Consider the following 15,811-nt stretch of genomic DNA (forward strand, 5'->3'; position numbering starts at 1 on the left):
TTTTGCTGTTGGTTGAGAGATAAATGGTGACTGGCTGAGACACTGAAAAAAATCACCCAGCTCTTTTGAAATAGCCATGAGATCATATACGTCAACCTGAGGGCCATTGTTTATCATCTCATAAGAGATACCTTCTTCAACACTCGCAACACTTACTCAATCTTACATTGGAGTGTCAACTTAGCTGGGGACCACAAGGATCAGTGATGAAACTTGAACCCTCAATCCTGTGACCCAGAAACAAAAGTGCTTGCTACTAAACCACATCATGGTGATCCATGAATTGTAGGCTTTCAGACTCATTTCATCCCTCACATCACCACCCACAAGTCTTTGTGTCATTGAGCAGATGTTCTATTCTACAACTGATATTGCAAGGTAGTTTTGTGTCTCGTATAATATTAGGTCAAATAAAATATGATATAGAATCAAAAAGAAAGACGTATTTGAAGTTATAAAGGATATCATCCTGACTGTGGGGATAATCTCAGAGTGCTGTACAAGAGACTGGTTTGTTTGCTGCTCATTGAGTGTTACTAGTGCCAAGGAGGCAGAAACTTGAGTGTTCCAGCCTGTAGGTTAGATAATGCACCAGAGCAACCGAGAACTGACAGAGTTGGAAAGATGAACATTTTGGAAACAAATTAATGTTCATGTTGTTTGTTTCTGCATTCCTTTGAGAGAAACAATGAATGTGATGAAGAGAGAGAGAGAGAAACAATGAGAGTGACAATGAAACAAAGAAGGGAGAGAATCAGCAAAGGCCAGATGGAAGGCAGTGAAAGAGGGATGAAGATAGAGCCAATGGCCGAGACAAAATCAGACAGATTGAGAATGAGAGAAAGATTTTCTAAAAGTTTCCTGCTCCCAGTGCAGCTCTACCATGGTTTCCTCCTTAATTGTATTATCCTCAGATTATTGAGATGCTGGTGACCTTCATGAAATGTTCACAGTCAACCTTAACAGCCACAATATCTCTCTGTTTTAGCAATCCCTCCCGATGTGAAAGGAGAAGAAGGGAAGGAAGAAGTGGAAGATATGGATGGAGATGACAACGCACTAACAGTTGCTGCCTTTGCCATTCTCTTTATTCTCAGTTTTCTCTACAGCACCTTTGTTACTGTTGTTAAGGTAATTGGAACTTTCACTACCTAAATGAACAATAACATATACTGCCTATATGTGTAAGGTTTATGTTCAGTTTACCGCCATAACTTCTGACCTGACTCTGAGATTCTAGCTAACACATTAGAAACAAACTAAGAGTTGAATGCTGATCCTTTCGTACTTTGAAGTTTTTCTGATCACTGGGTCTGTGGTTCTTCATCCCCCATTGAAGGGGGTCAGGCCCATAGGCCTTGTGTTCCAGAATAAGCTCAGACATCACAGCACTTAAGTCTATCTCCCACAATAAGGTCAGATGACCTGACCTAAAGAGCCCATTTCTGAGAATAAGGACAGCTTGTTCTGTTGGGTTACACAGCATATTCCATCATCTGAAAGATAAGTCAGCAGTTAATGTACCTGAACAACAGAGTCCTGCATAATTACGGCCCTGATCAGAACCAAGAACTTATTCTGAAACCATCATCTCTTTGGATAAGGGCAGATGGTCTCAAATTTATCCATCAAATTCTTGAATTGACAGATATCTTTTAAAAAAATTCATGGATCTGATCATCACTGGCTAGACTATTCCTAAATGCCCAGAGGGCACTTAAATATCAACCACAATGCTGTGGGCTTGGACTCACTTTTATACCAGACCAGGTCAGGATACTCGTTTCTTTTCCTAAAGAGCATGAGTGAACTCGAGGGATTTGGTCCCACAAACCTGCTCTGCCATTCAACAGGATCATAGCTGATCCAACAACCCTCACGTTGACTTTCCTGCCCTTTGCTCATAATCCTCAATTCCCCAGCTGATCAAGAATCTATCTATCTCAGCCCTAAGTATATACAAGGACTCTGGCCCATAGCTGTCTGCAGTAAGGAGCTCCAAAGATACACAACCCTCTGACAGAAGTTCCTCTTCATCTCAGTCTTGAATTAGCATCACTTTAATCTGATACTGTGTCCACTGCTCCTAGACTGTCCCATGAGGGGAAATATCTTCTTAGCATTTACCCTGTCAAGCACCAGAGGAATGCTACATGATTCAATGAGATCACCTCTGAATCTTCTAAACTCCTGCGAGTAGAGTCCCAACTGTTTAAACTTTACCCAGAAGAGAATCATCAAAGTGAACCTTCTCTGAACGGCCTCCAATGAAATAATCTCTTTCCTTCAATAAGGAGAGTAAAACCATTCAAACTACTCCCGATGTGACCTCAGCAGCACCATGTACAGTTGCAGTAAGATGCCCTTACCCTTACACTTTAATCCCCCCTCCTGAAATAAGGGCCAATATTTTATTCGCCATCTTGATTACCTGCTGAACCCTGCGTGGTGGCTTGGAGATAGTAAGGACTGCAGATGCTGGAAGTCAGAGTCAATGAAATGTGGAGATGGAAAGGCACAGCAGGTCAGGCAGCATTGGAGGAGCAAGGGAGATGATGTTTTGGGTTGGGACGTTTCATCAGGAGTGACTGTGTTAGCTTTCTGTGTTTCATGCATAAATATCCCCAAGTCACTCCGTGTTGCAGCTTTCTGCAGTCTTTCTCCATTTGCTTGATCTTTCGTTGTCCCTTCCAAAACAATAACTTCACAATATGTCAGATCATACTCTATTTGCCCATTTACTTAACCGATCAATACTTTTCTTTAAACTATTTGTAACCCCCTTGCAACCTGCCTTTCTCCCCATTTTTGTGTCACCTGCAAATTTTGCTACATTACATTTGCTTTCTCCCTCCAAGACATGGATATATATTGTAAACGGTTGTGGTCCCAGCACTGACCCCTGCAGAACCCCACTGGTCACAAGTTGTCAACCTGAAAAAGAAACCTTTATCCCCACTTGCAATTTATTGTCCTTTGGACAACTCTCTCTCTTTGGACAAATCTGACTATCTCACCTTTGGGGTCTGTGTCCCACAGTAAGGAAAATCCACCTGTGTTTTGTGTCTATCTGTATTTTTGACTCAGACTGCCTGTGGCACAGAATTGTACCTTACTCTGCTGTCTGTATTACAGGTTCAGCAGTGACCAACAGATGGATAAGACTCACAATCAGACACATTCAAGATGTGAATTGTCCAGAAATGTCATTGTCATGTTTGAGAATGGTGCTTTCCAACTTTCAATGGAAAATACTCAGCTACTGCACTGCAACAGCTCATTCAGGGAGATAAAACTTCAATGGACTCAGGAGAATTGAAAAGGGGAATTGGGAGGCAAACAGGAGAGTTGACAATGAGGAGAAGGGAATGGGGATTGGGAGCATGGAATGAGGAATGGGGGAGAGTGGAAGGTGAACCAGGATGGAGTGGAAGAATGGGATGGATGGTGGAGGGCTGATCCCTTGGGTCTTGTGAAAAATATTGTAGAAATAAATGTTATTCAGATTACGGCCTGCAGCTTTTTAAAAAGTCTTTTCATTGATGTAAAAGTTTTGATGTGAAATTAAATCAATAAAAATGAAAGGTGAAATGAAATTAGTACTGGACTGAATGACTACAGTCACTGGGCAAATATACCCAAAGACTTGATGTTGGAGGAGAACTGAAACCCAGTGTATGAGCAAATACCCCAGTTATTGAGGGACATAGTTCCCAGAACCAGATATTGAAGATCCACAAACTGATGAAGGAGTGAATATTCTACAGTGTAGGCGACAGACTGAAGGTTTGTGTCTAATGCAGTAAACAAGGTCACACAACAAGGGCAAGATATTGGTGGGAAGCCCCTGTTAAGAAAAGCTATGGGAATACCACAGCTTTATAACCACAGGAGTGTTATATCCCAGAAATAGATATTTGGAGAATTCTTTATTTATTTGTTAATGGGGTATGGGTGATGCTGACTAGGTTTTTTGCCTAACTAATTGCTCTGGAGAAGGTGCAGGTGAATTATTGTCTTGAATCACTGCAATTCTTTGAGTATCAGGGCTGTTTGTAAGTCGGTTCCAGGTTTTGGACACAGTGACGGTGAAGGAAAGGTGCTTTGACTCCAAATCAGGATGGTGTGGCACCTAGGGTGGTGAAGAAGTCTCTCAGTATACTTGCTTTCATTGGTCAGAGCACTGAGTGTAGGGGTTGGGACATCTTGTTGCAGCTGTACAAACATTGGTGAGGCCACATTTGGAGTACTGCATGCAGATAAGATTTACACAGATGTTACCTGGGACTTGTTGAAATGTGAAAACTGGGCAACATGGACAAGCTGGTTAAATGAAAGAGCTAATTTCCCAAAATAGAGATATTTGGGAAAATGAAATAATCATGGAAAAACATGGGTTGACCAGAACAGTCAACATGGATTCCCATAGGGAAAATCATGTTTAACTATCTTGCTGAAGGGAAAGGTTTTGGAAAGGGAACAGAAAGATTTGATAAGGGTAATGCTGTTGATGTGACGTATGTAGACTTTCAGAAGAGAGTTTTAGACACATACTCACCTCCCCTCACTTGTCAGCTTTCCGAAGGGACTGTTCCCTCTGGGATACTCTTGTTTACTCTTGTTTTACTCCCACCATACCTCCACAGCCTCATGACATTTTCCGCTACATCCACAGAAGGCATAATATCTGTCGGTTTACTTCCTCCCTCCTCAGTATCCAAAGGTTCAAACACATCTTCCAGCTGAAGCAGCACTTTACCAGCAGTTCACACAATTTAGTCTACTGCATTCACTGATCACAATGTGGTCTCCTCTGTCTTGGGGGAGTGAAGCATAGACTAGCTGACTGCTTTGTAGAATACTGGCGTTTTGCTTGCAAAAAAGACCCAATCACTTCAACATCCCACCCTGTAGCATTGCCAACATTTCTGTCTCAGGCTTGCTGCAGTGCTCCAGCAAGTTAGAAGAACAGCATCTCATTTTAGCATGGGGACCCAGCGGCCTTCTGGACTCAATATCGTGTTCAATAATTTTACAGCTTTAATTCTCCCATGTCCTTATCACACAGCCTGTTATTACACATCACCCATTGTTAACCACCAACAAACCCTCTCAGCCAGATCGTTATCAACTCCTTTGTCTGGCTTACAGTTCTTCTCTCTCTTTGGGCACTCTCCCCACTTATTGCTTACTCCTTCCCCCCTCCCTCCACTCTATCCTTACCAAATAAACCAACATTTTCCTCACGACTATCACTTCTGTGGAAGGGGCACTCAACCTGAAACATTAGTTCTGATTTCTCTCCACAAATGCTGCCAGACCTTCTGAGCTTTTCCAACAATTTCTATTTTTTTCTTTCGGAAGATGGTTCATACAGTGACACACAACAGATCGACGAGAAAAGTTATAGGTCATGCAATAAAATTGTCAGGAACAACACGGAGACAATGTTTGCCTGAGTGAAGGGAACTGCGAGTCATGGTCAATAGATGTGTTTCAGGCTGGAGGATGTTTGTAATAGAATCTTCCAGGGGTCTGATTTTGAACACTTGCTTTCCCTGACATATATTAATGATCTAGATCTTGGTGTGCAGGGGGCAATTTCAAAGGTTGTAGAGAACACAAAACCTGAAAGAATTGTAAACTGTGATGGGACAGTGTAGAACTTGAAAAGGACGTGGAAAGGTCAGTGGAGTGGGCAGATGGGTGGCAGATGACTTTCAATGCAGAGAAGTGTAAGGTAAAGCAAGAACATTAAAAGACAACACAAAATCGGGGATACAATTCTGTGGGGGTGTAGAAGCAGGATAACCTCAGCGTATATATATGCACTGAGGACTGAAAGTGCAGGACAGGTGGAGAGAGTAGAAAGGAAAGCAGGTATCATCCTTCGCTTTATTAATAGGGATATAGTGTACATGATGAAGGAGGTGATATTCAATGTTTTTAAGACACTTCTTAAACCTCAACTGGAGATCTCCATACAGATCTGTGTGCCACATGTGTGGACAGATGTGGAGAGAATGCAGGTTTACAAGAATGGTTCCAGGGATGAGGAACTTCAGTTCTGGGGATAGATTCAGGAGACTGTTCTCCTTCGAGAGAAGAAAGTTCAGACGAAATCAGGTCGAGCATTTCAAAATCGTGAATGAGCTTAACAGAGTAGATAGGGAGAACAAGTTCCAGTTTGCAAAAGGGATAAGAAAAGGGAAAGGGCATAGATTAAAAAGATCTGCAAAAGAGGCAAAAGTGAAGTGAGGAGAGGTTTCTTTCACTCAGGAAGTAGTTGGGGAATAGAATGCACTGGCTGCAAGTGTGGGAAAATTGAGGCATTTAAGGGGGAAATGAGTAACTTATTGGAAAGACATAATGTGAACGGAAATGGGAAAAATAGCAAGAGATTGGTACTTGAGCACGATAATCATTTTGTGAGCTGGTGTAGGCATGATGGACTGAATGACCTCGTTTTGCACAGTATCTCTGATTTTGTGATTCCTAGTCTTTGGAACAATTCTTCATCATTTCCCTCCATGGTTATTAAAGAAACATAAATTAAAACATACATGGTCTTTACAGGCTTCCAGGTTTCAACCCTGAAGACAATGAAACGCCATTTCATAAAATGAGTTTCCATTGTAAAACATATGGTAAATGCTAATATTGTGCTCAAAAATGCACACAATATTTCAGCTGAGATCTAATAAGGGCATCCGCGAGGAAGCTGCATGTTTTGAAAGCAAGTGATTTGCTACCAGTTGTGAACCTTGTTTGTGCAGCTGTGGGTTACAGCAATGTGTAGATGAACTGGAGCCAGGGACTTGTTCCCAAGTGAAGCTGACTGGATTATGGATGAGTAACAAAGGCGCTCTGCCAGCCAATTTCAGATTCTGGGTAATCCAAGATGGAGGATGGGAAAAAAAATTGTGGCTGCAGAAGCTGTTCATTTTTTCAGGTATTTTCAGTGTTGGAGCTGATTTCCTCAAATTCCTGGAGCAGGGATCACATGGTTAGTGAATCAAATGAGAAAGACGACATTTAAAATGCACCTGAATGGATATATGAATATGATGTTGTGGTTCTGCTCGCCGAGCTGGAAGTTTTTGCTGCAAACATTTCGTTCCCTGGCTAGGGAACATCATCAGTGCTGTTGGAGCCTCGTGTGAAGCGCTGCTTTGATGTTTCTTCCGGTATTTGTATTGGTTTGTTCTTGTCGCTTCCGGGTGTCAGTTTCAGCTGCAGTGATTTGTATGTGGGGTCCAGGTCGATGTGTCTGTTGATGGATGTTCTTGCCGTTTCCGGGTGTCAGTTTCAGCTGTAGTGGTTTGTATATGGTGTCCAGGTCAATGTGTCTGTTGATGGAGTTTGGGGATGAATGCCATGCTTCTATGAATTCTCTGGCTGTTCTCTGTCTGGCTTGTCCTATGATAGTGGTGTTTTCCCAGTCAAATTCATGTTGCTGGTTGTCTGAGTGTATGGCTACTAGAGATAGCTGGTCGTGTCGTTTTGTGGCTAGCTGATGTTCATGGATGCGGATTGTTAGCTGTCTTCCTGTTTGTCCTATATAGTGTTTTGTGCAGTCCTTGCATGGTATTTTGTAAACTACGTTAGTTTGGCTCATGCTGGGTATTGGGTCCTTTGTTCTAGTGAGTTGTTGTCTGAGCGTGGATGTTGGCTTGTGTGCTGTTATGACAGCTGTTAGAACATGCTATCACTATAGGACAGAACAGGACAACACTCCGCAAAAAAACAGCACTAACTTCAAGGCCAAGTATTGGTAGTCATTATGGAACAGAAGAAAATCTGGGAAAATCTCATCTATGTGTGACAGGAGGAATGTAAACAAGAAATAGATATCATGGGCCATATTATAGAACAAAGAGATCCGAGGTACAAAACCCCTTGACGGTGGAGTCACAAGCAGATAGGGTGGTGAAGAAGTCTCTGAGTATACTTGCTTTCAGGATGGTGTGCACCTTGGTCAGAGCACTGAGTGTAGGGGTTGGGACATCTTGTTGCAGCTGTACAAACATTGGTGAGGCCACATTTGGAGTACTGCATGCAGATAAGATTTACACAGATGTTACCTGGGACTTGTGAAAACTAGGCAACATGGACAAGCTGGTTAAATGAAAGAGCTAATTTCCCAAAATAGAGATATTTGGGAAAATGAAATAATCATGGAAAAACATGGGTTGACCAGAACAGTCAACATGGATTCCCATAGGGAAAATCATGTTTAACTATCTTGCTGAAGGGAAAGGTTTTGGAAAGGGAACAGAAAGATTTGATAAGGGTAATGCTGTTGATGTGACATATGTAGACTTTCAGAAGAGAGTTTTAGACACATACTCACCTCCCCTCCCTTGTCAGCTTTCCGAAGGGACTGTTCCCTCTGGGATACTCTGGTTTACTCTTCTTTTACTCCCACCACACCTCCACAGCCTCATGACATTTTCCGCTGCATCCACAGAATGCATAATATCGGTCGGTTTACTTCCTCCCTCCTCAGTATCCAAAGGTTCAAACACATCTTCCAGCTGAAGCAGCACTTTACCAGCAGTTCACACAATTTAGTCTACTGCATTCACTGATCACAATGTGGTCTCCTCTGTCTTGGGGGAGTGAAGCATAGACTAGCTGACTGCTTTGAAGAATACTGGCGTTTTGCTTGCAAAAAAGACCCAATCACTTCAACATCCCACCCTGTAGCATTGCCAACATTTCTGTCTCAGGCTTGCTGCAGTGCTCCAGCAAGTTAGAAGAACAGCATCTCATTTTAGCATGGGGACCCAGCGGCCTTCTGGACTCAATATCGTGTTCAATAATTTTACAGCTTTAATTCTCCCATGTCCTTATCACACAGCCTGTTATTACACATCACCCATTGTTAACCACCAACAAACCCTCCAAGCCAGATCGTTATCAACTCCTTTGTCTGGCTTACAGTTCTTCTCTCTCTTTGGGCACTCTCCCCACTTATTGCTTACTCCTTCCCCCCTCCCTCCACTCTATCCTTACCAAATAAACCAACATTTTCCTCACGACTATCACTTCTGTGGAAGGGGCACTCAACCTGAAACATTAGTTCTGATTTCTCTCCACAAATGCTGCCAGACCTTCTGAGCTTTTCCAACAATTTCTATTTTTTTCTTTCGGAAGATAGTTCATACAGTGACACACAACAGATCGACGAGAAAAGTTATAGGTCATGCAATAAAATTGTCAGGAACAACACGGAGACAATGTTTGCCTGAGTGAAGGGAACTGCGAGTCATGGTCAATAGATGTGTTTCAGGCTGGAGGATGTTTGTAATAGAATCTTCCAGGGGTCTGATTTTGAACACTTGCTTTCCCTGACATATATTAATGATCTAGATCTTGGTGTGCAGGGGGCAATTTCAAAGGTTGTAGAGAACACAAAACCTGAAAGAATTGTAAACTGTGATGGGACAGTGTAGAACTTGAAAAGGACGTGGAAAGGTCAGTGGAGTGGGCAGATGGGTGGCAGATGACTTTCAATGCAGAGAAGTGTAAGGTAAAGCAAGAACATTAAAAGACAACACAAAATCGGGGATACAATTCTGTGGGGGTGTAGAAGCAGGATAACCTCAGCGTATATATATGCACTGAGGACTGAAAGTGCAGGACAGGTGGAGAGAGTAGAAAGGAAAGCAGGTATCATCCTTCGCTTTATTAATAGGGATATAGTGTACATGATGAAGGAGGTGATATTCAATGTTTTTAAGACACTTCTTAAACCTCAACTGGAGATCTCCATACAGATCTGTGTGCCACATGTGTGGACAGATGTGGAGAGAATGCAGGTTTGCAAGAATGGTTCCAGGGATGAGGAACTTCAGTTCTGGGGATAGATTCAGGAGACTGTTCTCCTTCGAGAGAAGAAAGTTCAGACGAAATCAGGTCGAGCATTTCAAAATCGTGAATGAGCTTAACAGAGTAGATAGGGAGAACAAGTTCCAGTTTGCAAAAGGGATCAGAAAAGGGAAAGGGCATAGATTAAAAAGATCTGCAAAAGAGGCAAAAGTGAAGTGAGGAGAGGTTTCTTTCACTCAGGAAGTAGTTGGGGAATAGAATGCACTGGCTGCAAGTGTGGGAAATTGAGGCATTTAAGGGGGAAATGAGTAACATTGGAAAGAGATAATGTGAACGGAAATGGGAAAAATAGCAAGAGATTGGTACTTGAGCACGATAATCATTTCGTGAGCTGGTGTAGGCATGATGGACTGAATGACCTCGTTCTGCACAGTATCTCTGATTCTGTGATTCCTAGTCTTTGGAACAATTCTTCATCATTTCACTCCATGGTTATTAAAGAAACATAAATTAAAACATACATGGTCTTTACAGGCTTCCAGGTTTCAACCCTGAAGACAATGAAACCCCATTTCATAAAATGAGTTTCCATTGTAAAACATATGGTAAATGCTAATATTGTGCTCAAAAATGCACACAATACTTCAGCTGAGATCTAATAAGGGCATCCGCGAGGAAGCTGCATGTTTTGAAAGCAAGTGATTTGCTACCAGTTGTGAACCATGTTTGTGCAGCTGTGGGTTACAGCAATGTGTAGATGAACTGGAGCCAGGGACTTGTTCCCAAGTGAAGCTGACTGGATTATGGATGAGGAACAAAGGCGCTCTGCCAGCCAATTTTAGATTCTGGGTAATCCAAGATGGAGGATGGGAAAAAAAATTGTGGCTGCAGAAGCTGTTCATTTTTTCAGGTATTTTCTGTGTTGGAGCTGATTTCCTCAAATTCCAGGAGCAGTAATTACAGTTCTATAAGCTGTTGTGTTACTTTGGAACTTTGGGGCAAAAAAGCTCAAACAACGGCATTTTAAAAAGGAGGAAGAGAGAGGGAAAGTCAGAAACCACATGGTTAGTGAATCAAATGAGAAAGACGACATTTAAAATGCATCTGAATGGATATATGAATATGAAGTTTTAGAGAAGTATGGGCCAAGTGTTGGCAAATGAGACGAGATTAATTTAGCATATCTGGTCAGCACAGACACGTTGGACTAAAGTATCTGTTTCTATGCTGTACATCTCTATGACTCACTGTGACTCGATGTGATTGGTTGTCCGTTAGCTGAACATATTGGGACTATGAAAAAGACAGAGAGAAGTTGGTTCAGGTCAGGAGGCAAACTACCAGGTCTGCAGCAATCAGGAGTTCCTGCTCTCATTTCTGTGCAGTAAACCACTTGAAACATCAAGAAACCTACTTTATCTTCTCTTTAACAACTGTTGCAGCAGCGATTTCTGAAAATGGTGGGGGGTTGGTTTCCAGTACATCACTACAGTGAGTTGTGATAAAGTTTGAGGGCTCTTGGCCATGACTGGAATTAAAACTGGGCAATGAGGATTTGAGTGTGATATTGGTAAATAGAAAGGTGAAGGAAGACAGCAGTTTCTGTGCCTGTGTTTCAGACAGGGCACTGGAAATGGCAAAGAATGTCCAGCAGGTGGCAGACCTGCCCCAGCAGTGTCTGTGGGACTTCCAAAACCCAGGTTGATTGACCTGATGGATACGTTGGAGGTCGCAATGCTTGACAGGGCAAGGATGGCAGAATAATTCAGGTACTTAAAAAGCTCTTAGATTGAAAGGAAATACACAGGAGGTGGGGTATTTCGCACAATCAAACACTGGTATCAGGACATATTCAGTTACAGTGGCTGGAGCATCAGAAGAGAATGAAGAAACGAGAGATGGCAGAAAAGGACAAAGAAAGAGAAATATAAGAAAATTGAGATGCCTATGGAAATGTAGACAGATTTCCCACTGCTGTTGCTGTAGCTGAGGCTGAAGAAGTTCAAGAGAATTATTGTATTCAAAGTAGAGGCTTGATGACCAGACCTGCAGATGAAGAATTGATGGTCGTTCATCAAATAATGGCACTGCCCAAGTATCATGAGGAGATATTGTGAATAGCACATGGAGTTCTTATGGCATGGCATAGAGGAATATGGAAAGCACAGGTATCAATAATCAGGTATTTTACATGGCCATGTCTCATATGTCAGATGATAGGAAAATCTCAGCATGTCATTCAATCAGTGCCTTTGATACCTGTACCAATTTTGATGAACTTCAATAAAGTGTCAATAGATTGTGTAGGATCATTATTATCATAGTCCAGTCAAGGTTCTGAGTTAATTCTCATCTCCTTCCTATGCGAAGGATGTTGTGAAACTTGAAAGGGTTCAGAAAAGATTTATAAGGATGTTGCCAGGGTTGGAAGATTTGACCTATTGGGAGAGGCTGAATAGGCTGGGGCTGTTTTCCCTGAAGGCTGAGGGGTGACTATATAGAGGTTTATAAATTCATGAGGGGTATGGATAGGGTAAATAGACAAAGTCTTTTCCCTGGAGTGGGGGAGTCCAGAACTAGAGGGCAGAGGTTCAGGGTGACAGGGAAAAGATATAAAAAGGACCTAGAGGGGCAACTTTTTCATGCAGATAAATGTGCGTGTATGGAATGAGCTGCCAAAGGAAGTGGTGGAGGCTGGTACAAATGCAACATTTGAAAGGCATCTGGACGGGCATATGAATAGGAAAGGTTTGGATAGATATGGGCCAAGTGTTGGCAAATGGGACAAAGTTAGGTTCGGATAACTGGTTGGCAAGGACGAGTTGGATCGAAGGGTCTGTTTCCATGCTGTACATCTCTACGACTCTATGATTCTCTATCTAAACCTTTCCAGCAAATCATGAACAGCTTGGAAATAAAACGATTGAAGTCATTTGTGCATTATCTGTAAACACAGTGAGCTCTGGAGAGGGATCATCAGACTCCCAAAAGAATTATCAAGGCATAATGTCATGGATTCACACAGGATTAGGATAAAGAATTATTTTCTTGCTATTTGCTCACAGAGGGAGCAGATCAATCCACTGGTTTTGAATTGGTTTGAGTTGGTTTCTGGTCATGAGATTAGAGGTCTGTTAAAGTTAATTGGGGAGAAATTCTTGAACATTCTTGAACTAATTGCAATGTCTAACTTGCTACAGTACTGAGTTAAAACAAAATTAAGTGCCTGTCTGTGGGGAATAAGTGGTAATTGTATTAACTGTTATAAGAACCTGCTGCTTGTGCTGAAACAGCCAGAGGACAAGCTAGTGCCTGTCTCAAAAACCCTGTCCCAAACCAGTTGTTAAGAGGGCTAGCCCCCCCTACCCCCCACGCAAAGATTGGGATTTGAAGTGGGAATTGCAGCTTCAAAGGTACTCAGAGTTGTGAAGCACAAGTGGCAAATCCAGGTAACATTGGACTCTGTAGGGGCGAGCAACACAGAGTCCAGTTAGAGTTTAAGTTAAAAGTTGGGTGCTGTTTATATTTGCAATTTCCAATGTGGTGAGGAAGAGGAGCTGATCACTCTGACCAAAAGCCAAATCTCAGTGGAGCCCATGTTATCAAGGTGGGGAGCGTGGACACTGTGAGTAACTATGATACTCTGTCAGTCCATGGTAGAACAACAGAGCTTGAATAGTGGCTGTGGCCGGGAGGATAAAGAGTCCCACTAATAGGGAGCACACCTTGCTAGGAGGCTGTTACGGCTGTACGGATGATACTGGGACAGTATTATTGGCCAGGGGTAGAGAAGTCCCCATTGGTTAGGAACACTTTACTGTTGGTGTTATCCGGGCTACACAATCTGCTAAATGGCAGATCAAAGTTTTAAGGGGGTCCCTTATTGAGAACTACAAGGCAGACAGACAAGGGTTTAACAGAGCAAATGAAGAAAAGGGTCAGGGATCCATCCCAAACATTAGTATAACAGAGACAATGGGTGGATAAACAAAAATGAAATAAAACTAAAAAGATAGGGGTAATGTTAGTATACCAATTACAGGCCTAATTGAACAAGTAGGTGCCTTCACTCGCAGGTGGAGAAAAGGCCAACTGCTCCCTCTATTGGATGAACCATGCAAGAGTATAACTTAGCGCCCGTTACCAGAGGAGGAACAGACTCACAGCCCAAAGCGAATTACAAACCCTTCACTCCAGGGGAGAGGCAGCAAATTATGGCCTCCCGAGGCAACTTACAACCTCGGAGTGCAAACACCAGGTTCTGAGATGAGCTGGATAGTGTATGGGTAGGGCACCAATTACACCTGAGAGAAATACACCAGCAGATCTGGGCAATTTGCCCAGCAGACAAGTGGAGACAGGTAGCTGGTGGACCTGATGCCACAGCAGCCTGAGACTTTAGGGGAGGATGGTGGGCACATGCCATTTCCATTACAGCTGAGATAGATGCCCAGCAGGCCCCTTTGCCAATTTTAATAAAGAAATCCAGAGGGTGCTAGGAAATGCTCCCACAAACTGGAGCAAGATCACGACCACTAAGTAATTTAAAGAGGAAGGAGTCTCTGAATATGAGGAATGATTATTTGGGGTCTATCAGGAATGCCCAGGGCAAGCAAACACAGATCGAGGGGCCCAGGTATTCATCGAAGCTCTTAGAGATAGGGTCTCGACGTCCACCCCACTCCCTGAAAATGGGAGTACTGATGGTCCTAGGATTATGATGATCTAGTTGAGTGGGTGAGCAGGGTCCAGGAGGCAGAAGTTTTTGATAAAGGCAAGACCTGACAAAGCAGCCGACCGGAATGGAGGCAAGAGCAGAAGAAAACTATCCTGCCACAACTGTGGTCACAGGGTCACTTTGCTCGAGAATGTAGGGTCGCACGAGTAGGGAATAGAGCAGGGAATAATGTAAAATACTGGTATTGCAACAGAAAAGGATACACAGCAGCAATGTGCTAGGAAAAGCATGGGACACCCCCAAACACCATCCCAAACACTGCAAAACCATGGGGATTCCGAGGTCAGCAGAGCTGACAACCAGCTGCCCCTATTTGTGAGGATGGAGGGAGAGGGGAGAATTTACGTGCCTGCAGTAATAGAAGGGAGGAAATATGAAATGCTCGTAGACACAGGAGCGGATGCATCCATCACAAACTTACCCTTACCCCACACAAATAAAATAGGGTCGGAGGGGATAAAACACAGCTTTCCTAAGTGACACTACCCTCGTAGAAATAAACAATAGATACACCTCCATGAAATTCTATGTGTGCCAAAATAATGAAGGTACCATAATGGGCAATGAGCTCATGAGGGAATATAATGTTCTAATCGATTATGCAAAAGAGAAATTGGTTTAGCCCAGACAGGACCGTTGAAAGCCTGAGATTGGGAAACTTACAAGTCACCTTGAAACTAGTGAAGTAGCTACAGCCATCGGTAGGGACTCAAACCTCAAAAAGGGCAGATTTGGAGCGACCTGCACCTCTATCCCCGGAGCAGGGGACAGGGTGATAAGGGTTCCCGGAGCAGAGCATAGGCCCGACCAGCAATACCCAATAAAGCCTGAAGCAGAAAAAGCAATTGTGGAGATAGTAAAAGAACTAGTGAAACATCCTGAAAGTAACCACGAGTACAACTAATTCCCCGACGTGGCCAGTAATAAAGCCTGATGGGAGCCTGACAGGCTCATCATTGATTAGATAGGACTAGATTACTTTAGATTACTTACAGTGTGGACTACATAAGGTCACCCCCAAATTGCACCCTATTGAGGAAGACCCCTCCACCATTTTAAACAGCTTGCCCCCCAAACACAAGATTTTTACTGTTTTATACATAGTCAATGGATTCGAGTCTATCCCTTTACACCCTGAGTATCAGAATAAATTTGCTTTTCCAGGAAGGGACAGACAGTATACATGGATTCGCCTGCCACAAGGGTTCCACGACAGCCCCACTATTTTTCACAGGGGGA

Source organism: Hemiscyllium ocellatum (genome assembly GCF_020745735.1).
Source record: "Hemiscyllium ocellatum isolate sHemOce1 chromosome 27 unlocalized genomic scaffold, sHemOce1.pat.X.cur. SUPER_27_unloc_2, whole genome shotgun sequence".
NCBI classification, from domain to species: domain Eukaryota; kingdom Metazoa; phylum Chordata; class Chondrichthyes; order Orectolobiformes; family Hemiscylliidae; genus Hemiscyllium; species Hemiscyllium ocellatum.